Consider the following 13,219-nt stretch of genomic DNA (forward strand, 5'->3'; position numbering starts at 1 on the left):
ATCACTAGAGTCCATGATCCAGCACCAATAGGTCATTAAAAGCAGAACTATTCAACTCAATTTTTATTTCTAATTGTTCTAGTTGAAAATAAAATGAGGCCAGGCATGGTGGTTCACGCCTGTAATCCCAGCACTTTGGGAGGCCGAGGCAAGAGGATCACCTGAGGTTACGAGCTCAAGACCAGCCTGGACAACACAGTGAAACACCGTCTCTATTAAAAATAGAAAAATTAGCCGGGCATGGTGACAGGCACCTGTAATCCCAGCTACTCGAAAGACTGAGACACAAGAATCACTTGAACCTGGGAGGCAGAGGTTGCAGTGAGCCGAGATCGTGCCATTGCACTCCAGCCTGGGTGACAGTGACTCAAAAAAAAAAAAAAAAAAAAAAAGAAAGAAAAGAAAATGATCTTCAAATCTGAAAAAAAGCACTGCTGAGAGTCGTCAGAACTTAGATACATAAAGCATGAAGAGCCCACCTCCCTGTTTTACCTGAGCTCAAGTGTACATGAATCCAAGGTACGGATGAAAATGTAGAAATATGTTAAGAGAAATGCTGCCAGTGAACTTGCAGAAGTCATGAAAAGTAACAGGAGCCAGATTGGGAATGAGAAAATGTTGTTGCAATTGTCAAAATCCAAGAGTGGGTAAAGGTGAAAGGGTGATTTTAATACTATGGACTTAATTTAATGTCAGCATCCAGATAATTCTAAGACTGATTAGGCATGAGTTGTTAGCACTTATACAGGGAAGCAGCATTTACTAATAAAATCTTACCTTTGTAAAGCACTTTTGCTTTTGAGTTTAGAGTAGACAAAATACTTTCATGCATATTACCTCCTATCTTTGATTCTCATAGATCCCTGTGAAAAAGGGCAGGTAACATTATGTCCCCTCCACCATCTGTTACTCTCTTCAACATATTAGGAATTCAGGGCTCATACAGCTTGGCTTGCCCCCCTGTTAACTCATTCCAGTAGAAAGTTAAGACTTAAAGTCAAGTCCTCTGATTCCTAATTGAGTTGTTTTTATATTACACAGCTCTTAAAGTCAGTATAAGAATAAATCATGCTGAAATGATATATAGGATTGCTTTAAAATAATAAAGAGGTGGTGAGCAGGAAATGGGTAGGAATACGGATGAAATAAGACTAGGGAGAAATTGAGTAATAGATACAAAAGGATTAATTTATAATCATCTCTCTAGGCCATGTGCAGTGGCTCACACCTGTAATCCCAGCACTGTGGGAGACTGAGGCGGGTGGATCACTTGAGGTCAGGAGTTTGAGCCAGCCTGCACAACATGACAAAACCCTGTCTCTACAAAAAATACAAAAAATTTAGCCAGGCGTGGTGGTGTGCACCTGCGATCTCAGCTACTCGGGAGGCTGAGAGAAAGGATGGCTTGAGCCTGGGAGGCAGAGGTTGCAGTGAGCCGAGATCATGCCATTACACTCCAGCCTGGGTAATAGAGTGAGACTCTGTCTCAGAAAAACAAAACAAAACAAAAAAACAACTCTCTACTTCTATGTTTGAAACTTTTCATTTTAAAACATGTGAATTAACATTTTTGATAGGTATACTGTACTGGTAATCAAATGCATACCAAAAATATACTGTACCTGAAGCTCAGCATTTTTTTTTTTTTTTTTAACAGAGTTTCACTCTGTCACCCATGCTGGAGTGTAGTAGCACAAACACCACTCACTGCAGGCTCAACCTCCTGGGCTCAAGCCATCCTCCCACCTCAGCCTCCCAAGTACCTGGGACTACAGGCATGCACCACCACGCCTAGCTACTTTTTTGATTTTTTTGTGCATACTAGCTGTGTTGTCCAGGTTGATCTCAAACTCCTGGGCCCAGACAATCCTCCCTCCTCCACCTCCCAAAGTGCTGGGATTACAGGTGTGAGCCACCATGTCCAGCAAGCTCAGCATTTTTAAATCCATTTAAGTTTCATAGAATGCCCTCATACAACATTGAGAGGAAAGATAAAAAATGGTATGCCTGAGTACTGACCACCATTGCACCAAAAGGAAAACAATTAGGATAGTGAGGTGTCCTGAAAACATGTCCTTTGAGAAATGGTTGAAGAATGAATGAAATTTTTTGGTGGGGGTGGGAATCTAGGGTGTACTTAAGATGTCTTCAAATGTTTTTATTTTATTTGTATGTATTTATTTTATTTATTTATTTTTTTTTTCAGAGACAGAATCTTGGTTGGGCACGGTGGCTCATGCCTGTAATGCCAGCACTCTGGGAGGCCGAAGTGGGAAGATCGCTTGAGTCCAGGAATTCAAGACCAGCCTGGGCAAGATGGTGAAACCTCGTCTCTACAAAAAATGTAAAAACTAGCCCGGCGTGGTGGCATGCACCTGTGGGTAGTTTGTGTCATGAGAGGAACAAGAGCTTCAGGTCTTCGTTGATCTTTGTTGCCAATATATGACTAAAACAAAACCTATCACCACTGTCATTCCCTACTGCAGATTCACTTATCAGAGGCCAAAAACTGAAACATAACAGGGAAAAAAATACTTTCCTTTTTTTCCCTCCTCACTCATTACCCAAAAGGAAGAAGACTCACATGGAGCATAAAGGCACAACATTTTCCCAGACCCAAGGTGGGATAGGAATAGAAGGCACCGATAAAGACAGGAGAGTAGAAAAAAAATACTCCAAAAGACAAGATGAAGGATTTGAGAGTTGTTATAGGGAAAAAGAAAAACTGAAAAAGTAGATGTAACAATTAAAAAAACCACATCCAGGAATCTTCATTCAAATACTACCAAAGTTTAAAAGTTTGCCTCAAATGTAATCAAACTCTAAGTAAAATGTTCTTAGAATATAAAAACCAACTTTACAAAAATAGACTGTGCAATGCCAACATGAAAGAATGATAATCTCATATTTATAGCTGTATGTATATTTCTGTTGGTATTCTCACAAATTCTATTCTCTCACTTAAGAATGTACAGTAAGTGTATTATATAACTAAATAAAAGGGAAACAATGTTACAACTTCTAACAGCTGAAGAAGTTTTGATAAAGTGACCAGGAGAATAATACACAATGAAATCAAGGATATATAATGCTTAAAATTTACGTCTATTTCTAACATCTAACCAACTTGAAAAGATTCAGATACTCTAACATGAACATAAAAGGAAAAACATAACATACCATCTTCGAGTGAAGAGGCAATCATACATCCCTCATTTTGCATATTTGTACTACCTGTTAGTAAAATTTAGACTTTTTAAAACTATTTATTGGAAAGATAGTGTGATCTAAGGATTAAGACATCCATACTCTAGTTTAACTCAGTTAATCATATAATCATATGATTGTGAACATGTTGTTTTGCCTCTATAACTTTTTTCTCATGTAGAGTAGAAATAATAACCTCCAAATTATAAAGAATGGATAGAAAAAAAATACTGCACAGATGCTAATACATTTTTATGACTATTTACAGCTTCCTTTCATATAAGATTCATACCTAAGTCATTAAACAAGCCCATTGTGTGAGGAGGGTAAGTATCATGCCCATTTTACACATGAAAACATGGAAAACTGATGTTCAGAGAGGTTAAGAGACTTCCCCAAGACCACATTGCAAGTTGCACAATCAAGAGCTTTTTCTTTTACTACATAGCAGGCTGCCCTCACAAGTCTAAAGTGGTAAAAGTTGTTTTCTCATGCCCAAATTACTATGAGAACTACCCAAGAGAAACCATGTCAACAGAAAAGGGTCACCACTTGAGATCATTAAGAGACGTAACTTCCCAAAAGGTCATTATCTGAGTATAAAATTTTGATTAAAAATAAGTTAAATAATCCTTAAAAGTTTCTAGCAGTCCTGCTATTTACTAAATTAATTTCATGCCTCTTGTGCTAGATATACCACTCTGCTGGTGGGGGTGGGACACAGGAGTTAGGTGGAGCAGGAAAGAATTTCATCAGAAAAAGTTAAGTTCTTGGCCGGGCATGGTGGCTCACGCCTGTAATCCCAGCACTTTGGGAGGCCAAGGCAGGCGGATCACCTGAGGTTGGGAGTTCGAGATCAGCCTGACCAACATGGTGAAACCCTGTCTCTACTAAAAAAACAAAATCAGCTGGGCGTGGTGGCACATGCCTGTCATCCCAGCTACTCAGGAGGCTGAGGCAGGAAAATCGCTTGAGCCTAGGAAGCAGAGGTTGCAGTGAGCCCAGATCACAACATTGCACTCCAGCCTAGGCAACAAGAGCAAAACTCCATCTCAAAAAAAAAAGTTATCTGAAGTTCAATGGAATAAGACATTCAAAGCTATAAAATATGAATAAGGGCAGGCGACAGCTTGTGGACTGCAGTGGCAACCCTAAGCCAAACCGTGAGTGCCAGACTATGGTTTAAAGAAAATATGCAATCTGGAAGTTTGCACCTCAAGTTACTGCTACTGCAAAGTAATTAGTACCATTTATGGTAAGAATACGTAAAGTTTTAGAATGTAATGCCAATTCTTCATTTTAGTAGGATAAACTCCACAGTAGCTTGAGGCTTTGTCTCAACAGAAGCTTTTTTGATAATATAGTCAATGGCTCAAAAGCCACTCAGGACCCAGCACAGTAGTTCACGCCTGTAATTCCAGTGCTTTGGGAAGCCAAGGTGGGAAGACTGCTTGAGGCCAAGAGTTTGAGACCAGCCTGGGCAACATAACAAGACACTGTCTCTACAAAAAAAATTAAAATAATAGCCCGGTATGGTGGCGCACGCCCATAGTCCTAGATATTCGGGAGGTGGGAGATCACTTGAGCCCAGGAGTTCGAGGCTATGGTGAGCTAAGATCACACCACTGCACTCCAGCCTGAAGAACAAAGAGAGACCTCACTTCTAAAATAAATGAATAATAAACAATTTTTAAAAACCAGTTATATGCGGAGAATATAACTATATATCACAGGCATGTAACATTTGAAGTGGTCAAATGGATCGTCTTTAAGAGACTTTAGCGAGGGTACTATAATAGCAGTTATAGTTTATATCCTATAGCATTAAACACCTGAGAGTACTCTGTTTACTGAAGGCTCTACCACATAGTATGATACAGAAATTTACAACTTGCTGAGACCTTAAACTTAATTCACAGTCACTACAACGTAAAACCACTTTTCTGTCCTTCAAGATCAAAACAAATGGTCTCATCTTTCCCTTCCCACCCCCACGAAAATGGGGTACTTTAAAAGATGTCAGATGAAACAAGCCAATGCTTTTATAAACACAAGTCAATCCTTTGCAAAGAAACAGATTAAGATGCTCATATTCTGCTTCGGTATTGATCCCAAGCCTTTTAACAGTTTAAGCTGACCACAAATCTCCCCTTCCACTTCTATAGAACATTCTCCTCCTTAAACTTCCTTTAGAGCCTTCCGATACCTCCTGTCCCTTGACTTATATACACACACACCTCCAAAATATACGCAGACCTAAGGAACACAAGTGGAAAACACATTTTTAATTAATACACTGCTTATCCTTAAAAGTATGTCGTTAGAATGCAACAATATAGAGTCTACATAGAACCCCAGAATACCAAATTTGAAAGCTACAACAAAAATGCCCCATAGCAATCTGAGTAATTTAAAGAACAAAGATGTAAAAAATAAGGCATTCTTACTACTGTATTATATGACTTAAACTTTTGTTTAAGGACAAAATTTTTGGTTGGGTGCAGTGGCCGGTACTCAAATAAAAAACGAAAAACAAAAATACTTTCTCCATGTTAAAAAAAAATTTTTTTTTTTGAGACAGGGTCTCACCCAGGCCAGAGTGCAGTGGTGCAATCATGGCTCACTGCAGCCTTAATTTCCTGGGCTCAAGCAATCCTGACTCAGCCTCCCAAGTAGCATATACTACCACACCTGGCTAATTTGTCTGTTTTTTTTCTTTTCTTTACTTTCAACCAATGCACACCGGCTGATTTTTTTTTATTTTTTATTTTTTTACTTTTTGTAGAGATGGGGTCTCACTCTGTTGCCCAGGCTGGTCTCAAACTCTGAGGCTCAAGTGATCCTCCCACCTCAGCCCCCTAAAAAGCTGGAATTATAGGCATGAGCCACCACAACCAGCCAAAACATTTTTTAAAAGCAGACTTAAGGCCAGGTGCAGTGGCTTACATCTGTAATCCTAGCACTTTGGGAGGCTGAGGCAGGTGTTTGAGGCCAGCCTGGCCAACACGGCAAAACCCCATCTATAGTAAAAATACAAAAATAGGGCCAGGCACAGTGGCTCAAGCCTGTGATCCCAGCACTCTGGGAGGCCAAAGCACGCGGATCACCTCAGGTCAGGAGTTCAAGACCAGCCTAGCCAACATGGTAAAACCCTGCCTCTACTAAAAATACAAAAAAATTAGCTGGGTGTGGTGGCACACGCCTGTAATCCCAGCTACTAGGGAGGCTGAGGCAGGAGAATCACTTGAACCCGGGAGGCAGAGGTTGCAGTGAGCCAAAATTGTACCACTACACTCCAGCCTAGGCGACAAAGCGAGAACTTGTCTCAAAATAATAATAATAATAATAAAGCAGATTTGAGAAAAGAATCTAATTTCCTAATAGTTAAGTCAAATAAAAAGAGTAGTGCAAAAAACAGTAACATTTAAAATAAAATGTAACAATATTAGCCCAGCACCACAGCTTATGCCTATAATCCCAGCACTTTGGGAGGCTGAGGCAGGTGGATTATTTGAGGTCAGTAGTTTAAGACCAGCTAACATGGCGAAACCTAGTCTCTTTTAAAAATACAAAAATTAGCCAGGTGTGGTAGTATGTGCCTGTAATGCCAGCTACTTGGGAGGCTGAGGCAGGAGAATCGCTTGAACCTGGAAGGTGGAGCTTGCAGTGAGCTGAGATCGTGCCACTGCACTCCAACCTGGTCAACAGAGCGAGACTCTATCTCAAAAAAAAATGAAGAAGAAGAAAAAAAAGAACTTGTCAATGGATACTAAAGTAAGGTATATGTTGGCCAAGGTACATACAAAGGAATATCCAGAGACTAGTCACGCTCTCTTTTTTTTTTATTGGAAGACAGGGTCTCACTCTGTCACCCAAACTGGAGTACAGTGGCACAATCATGGCTCACTGTATCCTTGAACTCCTGGGTTCAAGTGATCCTCCTGCCTCAGCCTCCTGAGTAGCTGGGACTACAGGCACATGCCACCACACCCAACTAATTTTTTTTAGAGACAGCATCTCACTATGTTGCAAAGCCTGGTCTTGAACTCAAGGCCTCAATCAGTCCTCCCACAGGGGCCTCCCAAAGTGCTGGGATTACAAGCATAAGCTACTGCACCTGGCCTACTCTCCCTTATTTAATGAAAACACAATAATCAGTAATAAGCTACACTGCACTCTAGCCTGGGCGACAGAGCAAGACTCTGTCACAAAAAAAAAAAATAATAATAAGCTATAAAGAAAACATATAAATCTTATATTAGAAAAATTTTAGACTTTTCAAAGTGCTTCACATTCATATTCTATCATACCACTGCAAAATATCCTAACAGTAAGTGACAAATCCAAAATTACAGAAGTAGTTGATCAGATCTGAAACCTGATTCAAAAAACATGTTTGCTCTATGGGAGGAAATATATGTATAAATTCCTTCTTTATGCTAATTTTCTTACTCATTCCTAGTTAAAATATCACTTACCAGACCTAGGCTATTACAAACACGGAAGTAAAATTCAGTAAAACAAAGCCAAAAGTACCACTTTTTTTATTTAGCCAGTCTACCCTTCAACCAGGAATCATATGAAAAACATTCCATCAATGTTCTGTGTGTTTAAGACTGTGCTGGGCACTGGGGTGACTAGAAGAGAATTCAAATAGCGTTCTTTGCTTTTCAGAAAGTATACACTCCATTTGATAAAAAGACAAGAAAAAAAGAAAACAAAGCCAAGCTGTGTTCAACCAATCCTCCTAAAGGAAGAAAACTTACTGTATGGTTCTGTAAAACTCCAGGTAACGAGGATACCAAGAAGTGAGATAGCAGAGTTTAGTCTGAAACAACCTCATGGGGAAAAAACAAAAAAAAATGAAATCTGAGCTGAACATTGAAGGATGGACAGGAATTAGAAAAGCACAAAGGAGGAATTAAAGCATTCAGACAGGGACTGGCAGAAATAAAGACCAAGAAGTGGGAAGAAGCATGATACATACAGAAGAGACTGAGGTGACCTGCCTGGAACATAGGTGCATGCAGACGCATAATGGGAAAGAGTTGGTAAATTAAGTGGGGTCAGCTCCCAACAGACTGCTGGGTCACAGAGACATGCTGTTAGAATATTAAAATCATCGAATATTTAAACTTGAAAGAATCTAAAAGATTTTCTAGCCATTTCTTTTTCAACAGATGAGGAAATCAAGGATCTATAGGAAAGCTAATGGCTAGGATAGGGACAAAGGCAGTGAATAGCAGAACAAAACTAACACCCCCGCTAAGGAACTCCAATTCAGTAGAAAAGTATCGTGCCTTGGGAACTGCAAGAGATTGGTTTCCGGGGGGAGTGGAACATCACAGTGGCATTACAACTAAGCAATGACCACTGTGTTTTGCCAGAAGTAATCACTTTCAAGAAAACAGCAGTCAAGACGGAAAGCAGAGGCAGGAGCTACTTTTCAGAGTTATAAAGGAAATGGGTGGATAAACAGTAGAGGCGGCGAGTATCTAGCAACAACAACAACAAAAAAGACTGGTCCACAGAGAGAGAGCTGCAGGACCAAGTAAACGTCTGATTTCCAAGAGAAAGGAAATCTTAGCCTGAAAAGTGAAAAGAAAGCAGCCAACATGAAGACTAAATTAGTTCCCAGACACATAAGGTGGAAAGTGTAAGGGGGTGCAGAGAACTGAGGAACAGCTGGAAGAAATTTTTCTAAAGGATGAATTCCGGGCCGGGCACGGTGGCTCATGCCTGTAATCCCAGCACTTTGGGAGGTCAAGGCAGGTGGATCACGACATCAAGAAATTCAGATCCATCCTGGCTAACACGGTGAAACCCCGTCTCTACTAAAAATACAAAATTAGTCGGGCATGGTGGCATGCGCCTGTAGTCCCAGCTACTTGGGAGGCTGAGGCAGGAGAATCGCGTGAACCTGGGAGGCAGACGTTGCAGTGAGCTGAGATCGCGCCACTGCACTCCAGCCTGGGTGACAGAGTGAGACTCCATCTCAAAAAAAAAAAAAAAAATTTAAAATAATAATAATAATAAACTTAAAAATTCCGAAGCAAAGAATAAGCATTATTGTGCTCACTTCGGCACCACATATACTAAAATTGGAAGAATAAGCATTATTTCTCACTCACCATAAAGAATTCATCACCATAAAAGAGTACTCATTTTCAACTCTTGTAAGGCCTTATAAAAATTACAGACCAAGCTTGAAGAATGAGGCTAGGAGATATTTTTTAAATCCAAAAAGCTTCAGTTTTGCAAATCTATTTGTCTAATTAGTATGTGGTTTGTAATTTTGAAGATACTTGCCAATCATTTTATACTGTGAATCTCTCACCGCATATTCAAAGTACATTCAGATGAACACTCAATGTATGAGAACAAATATGCTACTATAACCTCTAAAATCAGAGTTTATTCCACAACATGTTCTTTAAATGGGGTTTTTTGGCTTTTATGTACTACTTTTGCTTGATCAGATATGGAAAATACAATTGCTTTAAATGAACGTATTTACAACAAATCATTTTGGGATGCAGTTCTTTTTAATTCTTTTTTTTTTTAAGTTCAAATATCCATAGTTTTCCCACACTTCCTTTCAGAAATAAAGCTCTACAGGAACCAGTGGGGCATACAGAACTAGGTGAGATACACAGAAGGTTATAATTTGCTTAGAAACTGGGTTAATGAACCAGAATTAAAAGCTACACATGGCCGGGCATGGTGGCTCACGCCCGTAATCCCAGCACTTTGGGAGGCCAAGGCAGGTGTATCACCTGAAGCCAGGAGTTGGAGACCAGCCTGGCCAACACGGTGAAACCCCCGTCTCTACCAAAAATACAAAAATTAGCCAGGCGTGGTGGTGGGAGCCTGTAATCCCAGCTACTCGGGAGGCTGAGGCAGGAGAATGGCTTGAACCTGGGAGGCAGAGGTTGCAGTATGCTGAGATCTCCCCATTGCACTCCAGCCTAGGAGACAAGAGCAAAACTCTGTCTCAAAAAAAAAAAAGCTACACACCTACAATTTGTCAGTTTCAATTAGAAACTTGCTATTTAGCACCACAAAGGCAGGTTAAGGAGAGACGTAAGATTTAACTGATAACATTCAGCTTTCTGGCTGCCCACCTGTGCAACTGTCATTTCCCTAACCAAGGAGGTGATTACTTCTAAAATTGGTAATAGTCATTCAACTTAGACCCTAAATACTAGGTTTAGCTGCAATATTATCAGGTTAAGGAATTTTATATTACCCACAAGAATGTGAGCTCAAAATGTCAATATGGCACACATCCATTTCTTTCAACTGAGTCTACTGCACTAAGTTGCTAAGTGATACCCATCAGAGTGCAATGTCTGTAATCAGCAGTGGCTAGAAATGCATTTCTGCTTTAATCACACCGAATATTAGAAATCCAACCAAAACAGCAATCATAAAGACAGTTGCCATCTTTAGACATGTACATGCTCCCTGGGGACGTAAGTGGTCCAACATGCAAACTCTTAGCTGTAATAAGAAGGAAAAGCTTAACTCCCCCTGGGCCCAGTAAAGCAAAGTACAGATAATATAATCCAAAATTCAAAAGTTTTATAAACAGTTGAAACTATTGAGATTCTGGTTTTTTTTTTTTTTTTTGAGATGGAGTCTCGCTCTGTCACCCAGTCACCCAGGCTGGAGTGCAGTCATGCGATCTCGGCTCACTGCAAGCTCCACCTCCCAGGTTTAGGCCATTCTCCTGCCTCAGCCTCCCAAGTAGCTGGGACTACAGGCACCCACCACCACGCCCAGCTAATTTTTGTATTTTTAGTAGAGACGGGGTTTCACTGTGTTAGCCAGGATGGTCTCGATCTCCTGACCTCATGATCGGCCCGCCTCGGCCTCTCAAAGTGCTGGGATCACAGGTGTGAGCCGCCGCGCCCGGCCAACTCTTAAGATTCTTATACAAATATCTCTCAGTACATGCAGGGCTTTTTCTCCCCTCAATAAAAATGTGAGCGATGGCTCACGCCTGTAATCTCAGCACTCTACTAAAAATACAAATATTATCCAGGAGTGGTGGCAGGCGCCTGTAATCCCAGCCACTTGGGAGGCTGAGGCAGGAGAATCACTTGAACCCTGGAGGCAGAGGCTGCAGTAGCCAAGGTCGCATCATTGCACTCCAGCCTGGGCAAGAATCATGAAACTCCGTCTCAAAAATAAAAAAGAAATAAACTCTTCTAAATATATTTAATGGATTAGAACAAATTCTATGGGATACTTAGGAAAAGTATCTCCCTGATGGTCAAGCATTCACTACTTTTCATACTGAAGCTCTTATTAGATCTACGTCACTTAACCTTCCCATGCCTCAGTTTTCTGACTAAAAGACATTTTCAACCGCAAGATGAACGCTAATTTGAATTAAACATTTATCACTTCTATAATAAATGAATATATATAAGTACCTTATGTTAAACACTGAAAACCTTTACATTTTTGCATCTCAAGGTCAGAGACTTTAACTTTCTAAGAGAAAAATGTGAGGAACAGGCCAGGCACACTGGCTCACGCCTATAATCCCAACACTTCGGGAGGCCGGGGCGGGGGAGGGGGTGGCGGGCCGGGGGCATCACCTGAGGTCAGGAGTTCAAGACCAGCCTGACCAACATGGTGAAACCCCCATCTCTGCTAAAAATACAAAAATTAGCCAGGCATGATGGTGCACACCTATAATCCCAGCTACTTGGGAGACTGAAGCAGGAGAATCACCTGAATGTGGGAAGCAGGGGTTGCAATGAAAAGACATCAAGCTACTGCACTCCAGCGTGGGCGACAGAGCAAGACCTTGTCTTAAAAAAAAAGAAAGTGAGGAATAATCTCTCCTATATATCTTTCTCTTAATTACAACATAAGGAATGCAGAAAAATGCTGTTTTAAAAACTAATGTCCTTAATTTTTAACAGATGGTGGTGAGTTTGATTCCACAATATGCATAACAAACAACGAAGCCTTAAGGTCTTTTAAAGCTAGGGACAGAAGGAGAAACACTTTCTTGCATTACTGGGTATATAATCAAAATCATTCCTCTTTTTTTTTGGAGACAAGAGTCTTGCTCTGTCGCCCAGGCTAAAGTGCAGTGGTGTGATCTCAGCTCACTGCAACCTCCACCTCCCGGATTCAAGCAATTCTCCTGCCTCAGCCTCCCGAGTAGCTGGGATTACAGGCGCCCGCCACCATGCCCAGCTAATTTTTGTATTTTTAGTAGAGACGAGGTTTCTCCATGTTGGTCAGGCTGGTCTCGAACTCCTGACCTCAGGTGATCCACCTGCCTTGGCCTCCCAAAGTGCTGGGATTACAGGCGTGAGCCACCGCGCCCAGCCCAAAATCATTCCTCTTTTAAGTATCTTTTTCCAATATGGTAAATAAGCCTAGAGATGAACAGGTAAGAAGTAAAAAAATAAAATTAAGAAAAAACTGAAAAAAATTTTTAATTTTTAAAATTTAAGGAGAATTGCGGCATGGATCCTTCAATTTCCTACATCCAGATTCTGCTGTCCACAAGGTTCAGCTTTGGGATTCTTCTATGTGCCTTTTAAATCCTTTCTTAAAATTACAGAGTCTTTTCTACCAAGTTTTAAATCTAACGCTCTATCAATAATGTAATCTTTTATATGCAGTAACATTAAACTCAGATGGATTAGTAGTTTAGTTTAGACGCCTTTGGGTCTGGAAGCATATGAATGGATAAAACAATTTCTTCAAGTCTCTGACAGCTTCATAACTCTATTTTATCTACATAGCTTCTTCTCAACTTCCTCTGCCTATTCCAAGATATTTTCCAGGTAGGTCTGAAACGCTTTGAGTCCCGTAAAGAAATATTTATGTATCAAATAACAAAAGAGCTCTTCCCCTACCCCTTCAGCTCCCATGTTTTACCATTATATCCAGTAAACAAAACAGATTGACTCAATCTTAAACAATTCCTCCATCACAGGAAGCCCACCGCAACCACAGCTGCAGAAAGTATCCCTTAAAC

At 40.5% G+C, this 13,219-nt stretch overlaps 1 protein-coding gene across 10 annotated transcripts in view; it reads right to left on the bottom strand.

Annotated features, from left to right (window-relative positions):
* The window catches only part of NF1 (neurofibromin 1), a 282,946-nt gene that overhangs the window by 268,163 nt on the left and 1,564 nt on the right, over positions 1-13,219 (bottom strand). The window lies entirely within an intron of this gene.

Source organism: Pongo abelii, chromosome 19 (assembly GCF_028885655.2).
Source record: "Pongo abelii isolate AG06213 chromosome 19, NHGRI_mPonAbe1-v2.0_pri, whole genome shotgun sequence".
NCBI classification, from domain to species: domain Eukaryota; kingdom Metazoa; phylum Chordata; class Mammalia; order Primates; family Hominidae; genus Pongo; species Pongo abelii.